Source organism: Vicugna pacos, chromosome 2 (genome assembly GCF_048564905.1).
Source record: "Vicugna pacos chromosome 2, VicPac4, whole genome shotgun sequence".
NCBI lineage: Eukaryota > Metazoa > Chordata > Mammalia > Artiodactyla > Camelidae > Vicugna > Vicugna pacos.
In genome coordinates this window covers 96,282,268-96,297,807 of record NC_132988.1, presented here as the reverse complement: position 1 = coordinate 96,297,807, position 15,540 = coordinate 96,282,268, and the positions used below count along the sequence as shown (strand labels likewise).

At 35.0% G+C, this 15,540-nt stretch overlaps 1 pseudogene; it reads left to right on the top strand.

Moving 5' to 3' along the window:
- The first annotated feature begins 7,644 nt into the window (after nucleotides 1-7,644).
- On the top strand, nucleotides 7,645-14,836 carry LOC102526048 (elongation factor 1-alpha 1-like; annotated as a pseudogene).
- Nucleotides 14,837-15,540: the final 704 nt, after the last annotated feature.

Below are 15,540 nucleotides of genomic sequence, written 5' to 3'. Positions count from 1 at the left end.
TGACAATTTTGTGTATATCACATATAAAAAGAGAGTATTATTTACAGATTTTTAAAGTTTTCAGATTTGAATATAATCCTTAAAAATAAATTCTATCATTGTAATTTATATTCATATTTATTAATGTTCTATATTTTTATAGTGATTATATCTTTATAAAGTGATGAGCAATTTTCCAAAAATTTATATTCATTATCTCATATTTACCTTAAAACAACCCACTGTGTAGAAAGAGATTGCTATCTTCATTTTGCAATGAGAAGACAGGTGGAATAAAGACTCAAGTGATCACCCTATAAGTTTTAAAACCAAGCTTAGAACATAAGTTCACTGTCCTTACTTCAGTCTCTCTTCTTCACTGTTAGCTGTATTCTACTGACTGTGTGCCAGATGGAAGGAACATACTTTTTGAAGCAAAACAGAGGTAATATTTCTGGGGATGATGTGGATTTCTTATGGACTGATGTAAAATGGAAGGAAAAATCATAAGAAGATTATCACAGCACTTGTTGGTAGCTGCGACTATTTTGTGGGGACGAGATGGAACAGGAGGACTCTTTCTAGGAGCGAAAGGATTAGATGGGGGCACACTCTCCACCCCGAGGAATGGAGGTGTAGATATCGCAGATGGACTTGTCTTATCTAGAGGTCTAGGAGCTCCGGATCTTCCTTTTCTCATTAAAAACAAATAAACAAACAAACAAAGAAAACAAAAACAAAAAAACCTACAGTATGTTGTAAATGATCAAGGTAAATCCTTAGGGCTCACACTTGATATTTTAAGCAGGATGCGTCTTTAACCCTGTAGAGGAAAACATAAGGGTATCTCCTTGTCCACTAAACTGTGAACAATTTGAAGAATTTCATAAATATATATTTCCATGAGAACTAATGCTGCATAGAGGCATTCAACAAATACTGGTTGAATGAGTGAATGTGATGGCAAATACAAACGAAAAGAGTGAGATGACAGAAAGGAGAGACTGAAAATAGAGCAGAGAAATTTCTGACTTCCCAACTCCCTCCAGTTGAATACAAAAGGAGACTAATCACTTGCTAAAACTTGTATCACTATAGTTTCTTCCACGAGGTATGTTTATAAAATAATGAGATTCTCCAAGTCATACACATAAAATTAATTAATTAATCCAGAGTCCTGCTGAGTAGCATTCGCTTGTATTTTTCATATTTCTGAGTCATAACTTCCTTACAAGTTTGCAAGGAGGAACCCATCATATCCATCCAAGTTCCCCTCAGGATGGAGTATTCTGTAGGACAGACCCATAATCAGCTTTTAGTCTGGAGAGCAGCAGTTTATAAATGGGTGAGAACTAAACAATTCCATAGGGTTGCTCTAATTAAGACTGTATTTTATTGTAGGTCTCTGTAGTAGAAAATGTTCCAGTTAAGTTTCTTTTATGAGCAAGTTAGTTCATTTAAACAAAAGTAGTTTCTTTGTCCTTATTTTGAGAATTCAGCAAAATACATTCCCAGTACTCATTCTAAATTGGCAATACCAGAAAGAAAAATGCCTATATTTACATATTTCTAATGCAGTGTGCTACTACATTTTATATTCTCTTCTCTTCATATGTAACCTAAAAAGTGTAATAAAGGGCAAATAAAACAAAAAATAGTAATCACTAACATAGAGAAATATTGAATGTCCTTTGAATTAAATTTTAGCAAAACGCTATACCACTTATGTACAATTTAAAAGTATGTTATATATTCTTTATGATCATTTGCATAATTAGTAAAACTGTTGCAGAAGAATAGGTTCTTGCCTCTCGCAGGAAAGAATTCAAGAGCAAGGCATAGTAAAGTGAAAGTAAGTTTATTTAGAGAGATACATACTCCATAGACAGAGTGTGGTCCCTCACACTCAGAAGAGGGAGTGGCTTAGATGCACATTCCATAGAGTGAATGTGAGCCATCTCAAAAGGTGTGGGGGGGATTAACATAAAGCAAAAGTAGATACACACTCCATTGAAAGAGTGTGGGCCATCTCAGAAGGCAAGAAAGAGCCATGAGGTGTGGAGTTGTTAGTTTTTATAGGCTTAGTAATTTCATATGCTAGTGAGTAAGAGGATTATTTCTACTATGTTGGGGAAGGGACTGAGGATTTCCAGGAAACACTCCCTCCACTGCCTGCCTTTTGACCTTTTTGATCAGCCTAGTAACTGTCATGTAGACTATGGGTGTGCCGTGAGGCTAAAGGTCTACTGAAGTTGAATCTTCTGCCGTCTTGGTTCTTGTTGGTCCTGCCCTCAGTTGCTGTGTCATTCCTTCAGTGGTTGTGCCCTGTCCCTTCCCTCCTGTCTCAAAATTACAAATAACTGGGAGGAAGAGATGATCAAATACATTAGGATGTTAATTACTTCTGTGGAGTAAGGGAGGAGACTAGGATGTCTGTATTTGGAGGGAGGCATGGATCTTCAGTGCAATCTATGATGCTTTATTTCCCCCTCCAAATGAATCATAAGCATGTATGTAAAAGGTTTATATTTGTTGCACAAATGGGTTTCCCTGAGCTTGTTACTCTCTTATTTTCTGTTCTTTTTACATTGTTCATAATTATTACAATAATTAAATTAACTAGTATAAAAATATATTGGCAAGATTATGTTATAAATGTAGATACTTCCCTGCCCTATTGTAATTGTCAGGGTTCTCCAAAGCAAATAACCAATAGAATATATGTAGCAATATAGAAAGAGATTTATTAAAAGGGCTTAGTTCATGATTTTATTGAGGTAGAGAAGTCCCATGAACTGCCATATGCAAGCCAGAGAACCGGGAGCCCCAGTGTTTGAGAGAAGAAGATAGATGAATGTCCCAGCTGAAACAAAGAGCAAATTCACCCTTCTCCCATGTTTTTGTTCTGTAAAGTTGTACTCAGACCCTCTGTGGATTGAATGATGACCACTTGCATTGATGAGGGTGATCTCAGTCTACAAATTCAAACACTAATTTCTTCCAGAAACACCCTCACAGACATACCTAGAAATAAAGTTTTATCAGCTCCATGGGTAGCCCTTTGCCCTGCTAAGTTTACACATGAAATGGACATTTATAAACTAATGTTTTTTTAGGTATGTAGCAAAATATACAAATAATAATAAAACACTGTCTCAACAATTAAGCAAGACAGATAGATAGATAGACAGATAGACAGACAGACAGATAGATAGATATCATCCATACTGTGAATTAGATATCTAGAAGTTGTGCTAAATGAATGCCAAAGAGAGCATTTTAGTAAAAGTAAGAAACCATTCAGAAGGTTGGTGGGCTTCAGAAGAGGAAAAAATCTTGGGGAAAATATTTTTGATATTAAAAATTTAGAAAGCACCACTTTTATAATATTCAAGCAGCTAGCTGTCTCAGAAATAGATTTTTTTTCTGGCAACATTAAAATAAAGTATAGATTACTTTATTTCTGTTCTTAATAATATTCAAAAAGAACATTGCATCAGTGAAAATATAGAAAGCCTTTGATAGGTGACCAAGATTGCAAAGTAGGAAGATCCTGAGCTCACCTCCTCACATAGGCACACCAAAATTACAGCTATTTACAGAGCAACCGTCAATGAGAACAACATGAAGACTAGCAGAAAATATCACCTATAACTAAGGATGTAAAAGAGGAATCACAACAAGACACATGAGTGGAGTGGAGATGTGGTCCTTAGTCAAGACCTACACCCTCAGTAGGCAACCCACAAGCGGAAGGATAATCACAATTACAGAGGTTCTCCCCAAGGACTGATGGGTCTGAGCCCCAGAAGACTCCCAAGCCCAAGGATCCTGCACTGGGAAGATGAATCCCCTAGAATATTGCTTCGAAGGCAAACAGGGCGTGATTTCAGGAGAGCCAGAGGGCATCAAGAAATAGACTCTCCATTTAAAGGGAGCACACAAAATCTTAGATGCTCTGAGACTCAGGGCAGAAGAAGTAATTTGAAAGGAACCTGGTTCAGACCCACTTGTTAATTCTGCAGAGCCTCCCAAGAGGTGTGAGACAGTTGAGACTCATCCTGGGGACATAGACACTGGCGGCAGCCATTCTGGGGAGCTCATTCTATCATAGGGACACTGGTGTTGGCAATGCCATTTTGGAATCCTCCCTCTAGCATATTAGCACCAGGACTCAGTCCTGGGACAACCCAGGCCAAGCAGCCAGCTGTGCAGAGACGTAGCATCACCCGTGGGCAGGCATGCAGCACCTGTTGATCCTTTTGAATCCCTCAACCTCCCTGGGACCTGGCCCTGCTCACCAGAGAGCCCAGAATCTGGCTTCACCCACCATTGAGCAAACATCAGCTCTAGGACACCTTAGACCTTCTGCAGCAAGCCAATGCAGGACTTGGTTTTGCCCACTAGTAGGCTGGAGCTAGCCTCTAGACCCAGCCTCATTTACCAGCAGGACCCACCTGGCCCCAGCCATGCCTACCAGTAAACTGACATCAGCTGTGGGACCCCCTGGGGCTCACAGTCAGTCATGCCAGAATCAGGGCCCACCCACCATCAACTGGCAACCTCTGCACTAAGCAGGGCCTGGCAACATACCAGGCTGGAGAACAGTCATCTTATTAGAACAGCCATAGTAGCTGTCCCTACTACAACAGAAACACAGCTCACATACACCGTGATACTAAAACAACACAAAAATAATACATACACTCAAATTATAGGCCAGTGTCTTTGATAAACATAGATACAAAAAGCCTCAGCAAAATATTAGCAAACCAAATTCAACATTACATTAAATGGATCATACTCTAAGATTAACTGTGAATTTATCCCAGGGATGTAAGGATGGTTCAATACCTGCAAATCAGTCAGTGTGATACACCACATTAACAAACTGAAGAATAAAAATCATATAATCATCTCAACAGATGCAGAAAAAAGCTTTTGACATAATTCAACATCCATTTATGATAACTTTTCACAATGTGAACATAAAGGGAATATACCTCAATATGATAAGGGCCATATATGACAAGCCCATAGTTAAGATCATACTCAGTGGAGAAAATTTCAAAGCATTTCCTCTAAGATCAGAAATAAGACAGGGGTGCCCATTCTCACCACTTTTATCCAAAATAGTATTGACAGTCCTAGAGACAGCAATCAGGTAAGAAAAAGAAGTAAAAGATGTCCAAACTGGAAAGGAAGAAGTAAAACTGTCACCATTTGCAGATCATGTGATACTACATATAGAAAATCCTAAAGACTTCATCAAAAACCAATTAGAACTCATTAATGAATCCAGTAAATTTGAGTTGATGGATATAAAATTAACTTACAGAAATGATTTTTTTCTAAACACTAACAACAAATTATCACAAGGAGAAATTAATGAAACAATTCAATTTACAATTCATGAAAAAGAATAAAATACCTAGGAATAAATACAACTAAAGAGGTAAAAGACCTGTACTCAGAAAACAGTAAGACACTGATGAAAGAAATTGAAGATGACAGAAACAGATGGAAAAATATATTGTGCTCACAGATTGAAAGAATTTATGTTATTAAAATGACTGTCTACCCAAGGCAATCTACACATTGAATGCAGTCCCCAGTAAAATAGCAATGACATTTTTCACAGAACTAGAACAAATAATTCTAAAATTTGTATGGAAACACAAAAGATCCCAAATAGTCAAGACAATCTTGAAAAGAAGAACAAAGCTGGCGGTAGAATGTTCCCTGATTTCAAACTATACTACAAACCTACAGTAATCAAAACACTATGGTACTGACACAAAACAGACAAATGAATCAGTGGAACAGAATAAAGAGCCCAGAAATGAACCCACACTTACATGGTCAATTAATCTATGATAAAGGAAGCAAAAATGTACAATAAGGAAAAAACATCCTCTTCAATAAATGGTGCAGGGAAAACTGGACAGCTACATTCAAAATAGTCATACTAGACTACATTCTCATACCATATACCAAAGTAAAAGTGGATTAAAGACTTAAATGTAAGTTCTGAAACCCTAAATCTCTCAAAGAAAACATAACCAGTGTGCTCTTTGACAGTGGTCTTAGTAATGGTTTTTGGACCTGTCTCTTCCAGGCAAGAGGAATATAAGGGAAAGTAAACAAACAGGACTACATCAAACATTAATGCTGTTGTCTGTTATATATGAAAAATTTTAAGAGTAAACCGTAAATGTTTTCATCACAAGGAAAAAAGATTTTTCTTTTTCTTTTATTTTCTATCTATATGAGATGATGGTTGTTCACTAAACTGATAGTGGTAATCATTCCATGATATATTTAAGTCAAACATATATGCTATACACCTTATATTTATTCAGTGCTCTATGTCAGTTATTTGGTTTTTGTTTGTTTCATTTTGTTTAAGGGGAAGTAATTAGGTTTCTTTATGTATTTTTAATGAATTTTTTAATTTTATTTTTTAGTGGAGGTACTGGAGGTACTAAGGATTGAATCCAGGACCCCGTGTATGCTAGGCATGCCCTCTACTACTGAGCTATACCCCCACATGTCAATTATATTTCAATAAATCTAGAAGAAAGAAAATATTATAAAAGGCCTTCTAAAAAAGATAACATTTTAAGACAAAGATCACAGGTAAATGAAAAGCATGTTTGTAGAATTTAAAACCACAGTGGACAATCTTTAAGCTTTAAATTATTAAAAAGAATTTTGAATTTACTTAGATGGTGATAATAGAAGAAATTTTCACATATTAAAGTATGGGGAAGTCATTCTGGATTATACATGATTTAACTTGAGCTTTAGGTTAATCAAAACAGTCGATTGTGTCCTATTAAACATGCATTGTACATCTACTTTTAACATTAAAGAGAGGAACGCATTTAAAAATCAAAATGGAGTAACTGTGGTTCAGGCATTCAGAATGGAGCGGGGTGATCATTGTGGATCTGTTTTCACACACTTTTCTGTATTACTGAGAACTAGAATATTCTGACCTGTATCAGACTCAAGGACACCACCAGCCATTCTCAAAATATTACCTGCTAGTATCTGCAGAGTTACAGTCTCAAGATCACCCCTGGTAACCATGCAGCCATTTCAGATCCCAGCAAATCCTTGCTTAACAAGCACCCTTAAATCTTGCCAGCTTCAATTCTTGACAGAAGAACTTAGGTAATTTTTCAGTTGTTGCTTTTATAAGCCTCCCCATTTTGTGGTCCAGCAGAAAACAGTTCAAGTGCTTCTTTAATCTGTGTCCCCAGCATACAGTCCTCAGTCTGGCTCAAATAAAACTCTTCTATACCTATTACAGATTGTTTAGTGATTATTACTGTTGACAGTGATATTTCAAGTAATTTAAAAAATCTTCCTAGCTATCTGTAGTTCCATGATATTTGGTAATTAAATAGCACTTCTACAATCAGACAAAATAATGTTTTATTGGAAGTAAATACTTCTCTCGCAGAATTTGTCTGAATTTTAAATGAGCACATGTTCATAAAAGACACCTGCTAGATAAGAGATGGCTATATAAAATCAATAGAGAATTGCAGTAAAAACTTTGGACTATCTGATTACAAAGACTTGAATTCAAACCCAAACTCTTCATCTTTCTATCATGTTACCTTGAGCTAGTGATTTAATCTCCCTTGGCTTCATTGTCCCATTGGTAAGATGAGTATAACGAGAGAATCCATCTTGTAGGGTTTGGTGAAGATTAAAGAAGCTAATTCTCTTAGAGCAGGGCTTGACTTAGCTGAAGTGCTTTATAATCAATAACTATTAGTTTTTGTCAAAAGATAGAGGTAAGAAGCAAAAAGCATCTCTATAAACTATCTAGTTCACCTCAAAAGAAAGAAAAGTCATTGTAAATGATTTTGTGACACGAAAAGCATCATCAGTCATAAAATTGCTAAATCCAATAATAGGTGAAATGGGGTTAAGTCCGCTTCAATCTGATTGTCTATCCACTTTAGGTCTTTTCTGGTAGAATGTTCCCTTTACATCCAGTCACTAGGTAAGTTCATTTACACAAGCAGTATTTCTTTCAAAGATTTCATGAGTGAACATAAACTTTTCGAAGGCAAAGACTTGTTACATTTGGCTATTTTGCAATCATTAAAAGGAAATTGCCTAAGTGGAAACTTAAGTTATATATACAATAAACTGTTACTTGCTTTGTAGAAAACACGAGGAAGCCATATTAAAACAAACATAATATCCCTTTATAGACAGCTATTTTCCACATGTATACACACACATACACATTTATAAGTCAAGAAATGTGTAGCAGTGTGTCCTGGATCTTTTGCTGGTGAACAACAGGACTTGTTTTGCACTGAAAGAACTAGTTGGGGAATTTAGTAGCTCCATGAAGCAGGGTTGCACCTCTTTGTTGTTTGTTCTGTTGTTTGATTTTTCCCCTTGAGATATCATGACCCAGGAAATTTATCAACTGTATGTAACAAATATTTTAAATTTATTTTTCTTTTTTTAAAACTCACACATACATCTTCTTTATTTTTTCTTTTTTTTGGGGGGGGAGAGGTAATTAGGTTTATTTTATTTAATTTTCTAGGAGGTACTGAGGGTTGAACCCAGGACCTCACACATGTTAAGCATGTGCTCCACCGCTTGAACTGTACTCTCCCGCCAGCAAACATTTTTATAAGAAACAATCCAACATGAGATGCATTCTGTTATTTATTTATTTATTTTTATTGTTAATTTTTGTTTATATGTATTTTTATTTAAGTTTAGTCAGTTTACAATGTGTCAATTTCTAATGTACAGCATAATGTTTCAGTCATACATAAATATACACATATTGGTTTTCATATTCTTTTCACCATAAGTTACTACAACATATTGAATATAGTTCCTTGTGGTATGCAGTATAAATTTATTTATCTATTTTATATATATTAGTATCTGCAAATCTCAAACTCCCAATTTATCTCTTCCTACCCTCTTCCCACTCTGGTAACCATAAGTTTATTTTCTATGTCTGTGAGTCTATTTCTGTTTTGAAAATAAGTTTGTCTTTTTTTTTTAGATTCCACATATAAATGATATCATATGGTATTTTTCTTTCTCTTTCTGGCTTATTTAACTTAGAATGCCATTTGCAGCAACATAGATGGACCTGGAGATTGGCATTCCATTATTTATTAACTCAATGCTACTTTAATTCTTTTTAAATGTAACCTGCACCCCACTAGGTTGATTTCATAAGCCAATAATGTATCATTTTAGGTATTAATAATCCTAAGGTATGGATATGTCAATGTGTTTAAGAGGCTCCCAACTAAAAGGTATGTCTGTAGCCTAGAATCCCTCTCGGTACCTGGATATTCATTTATTTGTTCATTCCTCATAGACAGTTACTGAATACCACTAAGTACTTCAGTCCAGAAGTCACAGATAGAGCATCAAAAAATGTACAGTTTTCTTTACAGAGGCTTACCTTATGTAGATATTACTACAAGTTCCTACTTTCTTCACCAAGAACCCAATATCAGTGTTATATGTCAATTATATCTCAATAAATCTGGGGAGGAAAAAGAAAATAAAGTTAAAACTATTTAAATATAAGACTGAAATAACCCAAGTTATTTTCTTAATTAAGGGAAGAGTGTAAAACTCACTCTAATACATTTCACTTGTGGAGAAAGAGACACAGCTTGAATTTTCTTTTCTGGAGAAAAACAAGCTAAAATATAGCCATGCTGGGAAAGAAGAGAGTGGAGGGCACCTGCTTTTTCTTGAGTCATGGAATCAGGATCTCTACTAGGGCCTCCAGGTAGATGAAGGGTTCACTAAGTTTTCCCCTTTGTTTCCTTAGCTGAACCCTGAGATATTTGGTTTGATGTTGATCAGATTATTTGCATAAAACTGTCAATTTGCTTAATTAACATTTAACATAATAGTATGCATATGGGAAGGATGAAGCGTCATTAGAATTTTATTTGATTATAAACTGTAGTTCTGAAAAAAGTTGTCTTAATCTATTATTCATACCACCATATTCTTCACAACTTTAGCAATTTGAAGGGAATAGTGATAAGCACTGTAGTATATGCTCTAGTGTAAGCACTGTAGTATATGCTCTAGTGTAGAACCTCACTGGTTTCATAAAGCGTATGATAAAAATAGTAATGATAATAATGACCAAAAATACTCCTGTTATTACCACTTCCATCACTACTAACGCTATTAATATTACTATTACAATTTATTGACCTCCTACTATATGCCAACTACTGAAATGTGCAATTGACATAAACTACAAACTCATTTTTGTCAAATCCTACAGTTTAAGAAGTAAGTTGTAAAATAACTAATACACAGGTGAAATGATTGTGATGGAGATTGAAGAAACATTTTTCAAAATTAAAAAATATATATTTAAGAATAAGAATTCAGCTTGTTAAAATATGCAATATAATACAGACTTCATCATTTTAACTTATATGGTGCCATCAGTTTAATTCATATCATTAAGATTCATACTGCTTATCAATGTGGCTGAATCACTGTAGAAGCCAAAAAAAGGCTAACATTAAACAGTAAATGTTCTTTGCTAACAATATAAAAATTTTATAGTTCATTTATTTTCCTTTAGTATAGACAAATAAACCTGTCATTAATTTAATATTCTATTATAAAATACAGGAAATAGTCTAGTTTCCTTATTGGAGATATCAGAGAAGCGTAGTATAATTTTGTAGTATTATTCAGTTTTGTTCATTTTTGACACTGTTTTTATTCAATTTTATCTGCTGCAGAAATGGAATTGCTTTACATATTGCATAGTATGAAATAAAATTAGAGATGAGGTTTTTATTTTTCCCTCATCTCAAAATATTCATGTTGCTATCTTTTAATAAGAAACAATTTAGTAAAATTATTTTCTTTGCTAGGTATCGATTATAGTCAGAAGAGAAAATAGGAACGAAGATAAGATGCAGAAATTCAGTTTTCTTATTATTTTTCCATCATTTTAATTGCTAAATTCAGTTACCAAGATAAATCTATGTAAGTTTGTAAAATAACAAAACATAGTTTCCTCTCAAGATCACAATTGGCTGTTATAAAACTGTTAAAACACAGGACTATATGCATAGCCCTGTATGTGCTTGCTACTAGTTGTTTTGTAAAGGTATTTTGGACACTTAAATTAAGACTTGAAAAATTTACTCATTGTTATATATTGGTATTTATTTTAAACACATGGACATATCTGTCTTTATATTCCACATTGCTTTGGTACACAATTTCTTCCTTCTCTCTACATTCCCAAAGAATGCAGGTGCTACCTTGTTTCATTCTTTTTTGTTGGAGCTTTTAGCACAAAAGCAAACTTGCCACAGAGACAATCAAGATGGTGTGAATGAGTCTTAATACTTCATTAATTTCTCAATGTGGCTCCATGTACCAGAATCATTACTCTTACAGGCATGCTAGCATCTTTCATGTCATATGTTTATCTAAAACAAATTCAATATATTTTTTAAATTTGTAAGTATTAGAAAATTTGAGTATTTCTTTAAATGATGATATACAGCTTTTAATAAGTATAGCAACAATACAATGTATTCAGAGAATAAATAAAGGAATAAATGAATGCTTGAAAGAAATTTCACCATGTGTTTCTTATTGTGACAAATTACCATAAATTGAATGGCTTGAAACAATACCAATGAATTGTCTTACATTTATAAAGATAAGAATTCCTAAATGAGTCACATTGAGCTAGAGTCAAGATATTGGCACATCTACATTCTTTCTAGAGTCTCTGTAGGAGAATTTGTTTCCTTGTGTTTTCCAGCCTCTAGAGGTCACCTATATTCTTTGGTGCATGGTTTCATTCCTCTGTCTTCAGTGCTGCCAGTGTCACTCTTTCTCATACTGCCATTTCTCTGGTTCTTTTTTCTCCTTTAATGTAATCACACATGTGATTGCATTAGCCCCACTGGGATAATATAGGATAATTTCTTTATTTTGAAGTCAGTCTGTTGGCAACCTTAATTCCATCTGCATCTTTAATTTCCTCCTTTGCCATGTAACTTAATATATTCACAAGGAATTAAAACAGAAATCTTTGGGAGGGCCATTATTTTGTCTACCATACTATGATACTATGTAATTAACTTAAAAGGGAGACAGACCAGGTAAGGAGGAGTTTTGTAGATTATGATAAGAATTTAGACTGTATTTAAATGAAAACAAATCAAAGAATTTAAGTAAGAGGAACATCAGCAATTCAATTTGTCTTTTTGAAAGATTGCTTCTATGCAGTGTACAGAATTAATAAAAGACATTAAGAGTGAATTTGCTGATGAATTTCATGAAAGATGAGAGAAAAAGAAAAGTTAACAGAGTATGGATCCTAAGGTATTTAAATCAAATTTTAGACTCTCACTTAACTAGCTGTGTGATCTTGGAAAATTTTGTCTCAGTTTCCTTTTATGTAAATTGAAGGTAATTGTAGTACCAAACTTTTAGTGTTGGTTCATGAATCCCTTAATAAATGTTAGTTTTACTAATCATTGTTTTGGAGGTAGAACTCACTGAATGACAGAATGTGAATTTAAAACAATATTGATAATGACTTCCAAGTTTCTGAAAATCATGGCTTTATCTTAAATGGCAAAGACTGAAGTTGGAGCATGTATGATTAAGAATTTGCTTTTTTATTTGATGAATACACAATGCTTGAGGGAAATCCAACTACAAATACATACATGTAACTTCTATTGCTCAAATGCAGATTTGGAATTGAGAGGCGAATCAGCATATCTTGGCTTATGCCAATTCTGTCTTTCTTCATATGGTAGATGCTATAGTTCATAATATGCACCCAATTACTTTTTGTACCACTCAGAAGAAAAAAATAAATAAAAATTGCCAGTAGAAATATGACATTCAGTCAATCTAAAAGTGAATTACCTTTTTGATGTTAAAAAATGAAAGAAATTTACAGCTCAATATAATAGAGTTGACTACTATTGACAACTTGTGAGGAGATTAAATCATCTAAGTAAGCAGTACAGAGTGAAAAATGAAGGTCTTGGGGAAATATGACATGTAAGAGTAGAGGCTGAGGAATGAGAGATAAAGAAATAGAAATGATGGTATAGTCAATTCCTCTTTGAAGCTTAGCTGTCAGTGGGAGGGAGCTGGAAGACAACATGGTGTCTGATGGATCTTCTTTTTCTTTCTTTTTCTTTAAAATGTGGGCATAAGAAGCCCATGTTTGAATATTGAAGATTGACTGAAAGGACTAGGAGGGCTTTTTCACAAAGGGTTTACCATCAGGACACAGGGGTCATGAAAACCATTGTGAAATCTAAGGCAAAATGGGAAAGGAAAAGAATCATATCAACACTGTCATCGTTGGACATGTAGACTCAGGCAGGTCTAAACCACTACTGGCCATCTGCTCTGCAAATGTGGTGGGAGAAACAAAAGAACCATCAAAAATTTTGAGAAGGAGGCTGCTGAGATGGGAAAGAGCTCCTTCAAATATGCCTGGGTCTTGGATAAATTGAAAGCTGAAGGTGAGCTTGGTATCACCATTGATATCCCCTTGTGGAAATTCTAGTAAGTATTATGTGACAGTCACTGGTGACTCAGGACACAGAGACTTTATCAAGAACGTAATTACAGGCACATCTCAGACTGACTGTGCACTCTCCTGATTGTTGCTAATGGTGTTGGCGAATTTGAAGTAGGTATCTCTAAGAATGGGCAGAGCTGTGAGCATGCCCCTCTTGCTTACACACTGGTTGTGAAACAACTAATTACTGATGTTAACAAGATGGATCCATTGAGCCACCCTGTAGCCAGAAGAAATACAAGGAAATCTTTAAGGAAGTCAACATCTACATTAAGAAAATTGGCTACAACCCCAGCACAGTAGTATTTGTGCTAATTTCTAGTTATAATGATGGCAACACATGGGAACCAAGTGCTTGGAACCAAGTTCTCCTTAATTTAAGGGATAAAAAGTCACCCATAAGGATGGCAATGTCTGTGGAACCATACTGCTTGAAGCTCTGGATTGCATTCTTCCACCAACTTGTCTGATTGTCAAGCCCTTATGTCTGCCCTTCTAAGCCATCTATAACATTAGGGGTATTGGCACTGCCCATGTGGAATGAGCAGAGACTGGTGTTCTCAAACCCAGCAAGTTGGTCATCTTTGCTCCAATCAGTGTTACAATTGAAGTAAAGTCTATTGAACTATACCGTGAATCTTTGAGTGACACTCTTCCTGGGGAGAACATGGGCTTCAATGTCAAGAAAGTGTCTGTCAAAGATGTCCATTGTGGCAGTGTGTCTTGTGACAGCAAAAATGACCCACCAGTGGATGCAGCTGGTTTCATGGCTCAGGTGACTATCTTGAAAAATCCAGGCCAAATCAGTGCTCGATATTCATCTGTTGGATTGTCATACGTACCTTAAATTGCTTGCAAGTTTGCTGAGCTAAAGGAAAAACTTAATTGTTGTTCTGAGAAAAAGCTGAAAGATGGCCCCAGATTCTTGAAATCTGGTGATTCTGCCACCATTGATATGATTCTTGACAAGCTCATGTGTGTTGAGTTTCTTTGACTGTCCTCAATGCCACTTTCCTGTTTGTGACATGAGACACGGTTGTTGTGGGTGTCATCAAAGCAGGAGACAAGAAGGCAGCTAGACTTGGTAAAGTCACCAAGTCTGCCCAGAAATCTCAGAAAGCTAGACAAATATCATCCTCAATACCTATCACCTGTCTTAATCAGTGGCAGAACAGTCTCAGAACTGTTTGTCTCAGTTGGCCTCTTAAATTTAATAGTAAGACTGATTAATGATAAAAATGAATAGTAAAATCTTCAGAAGGAAAGAACCATTTGGACCATTTGTGTGTGTGTGTGTGTGTGTGTAATTTATTAGTTTCTTAAATTTTACATTTTAGTAGAAACAACTTGACCAAAAATCTGTCACAGAATTTTGAGACCCATTAAAACAAATTTTGTTCTGGTTGTTGTTGTGTGTTCTTTTTATTTAAGTATAGTCAGTTGCAGTGTGTCAATTTCTGGTGTACAGCATAATGTTTCAGTCATACATATACATATATTCATTTTCACATTATTTTTCAATATAGATTACTATAAGATATTGAATATAATTCCTTGTGCTATACAGAAGAAATTTGTTTTTTTAATCCATTTTATATATAGTAGTTAATATTAGCAGTTTTAAGACTCCCAGTTTATCCCTTCCCACCCTGTTTTCCCCCAGTAACCATAGGTTTGTTTACTATGTCTGAGTCTGTTTCTGTTTTGTAGGTAAGTTTGTTGGTGTCTTCTTTTTTCTTTTTTTTTTCGTTTAAGATTCCACATATGATTGATATCGTATGGTATCTTTTCTTTCTCTTTCTGGCTTACTTAGAATGACAATCGCCAGTTCCATCCACATTGCTACAAATGACAGTATTTCATTCTTTTTTATGGCTGAGTTGTATTCCTTTATATAAATGTACCACAGTTTCTTTAATCCAGTTCTCTGTTGA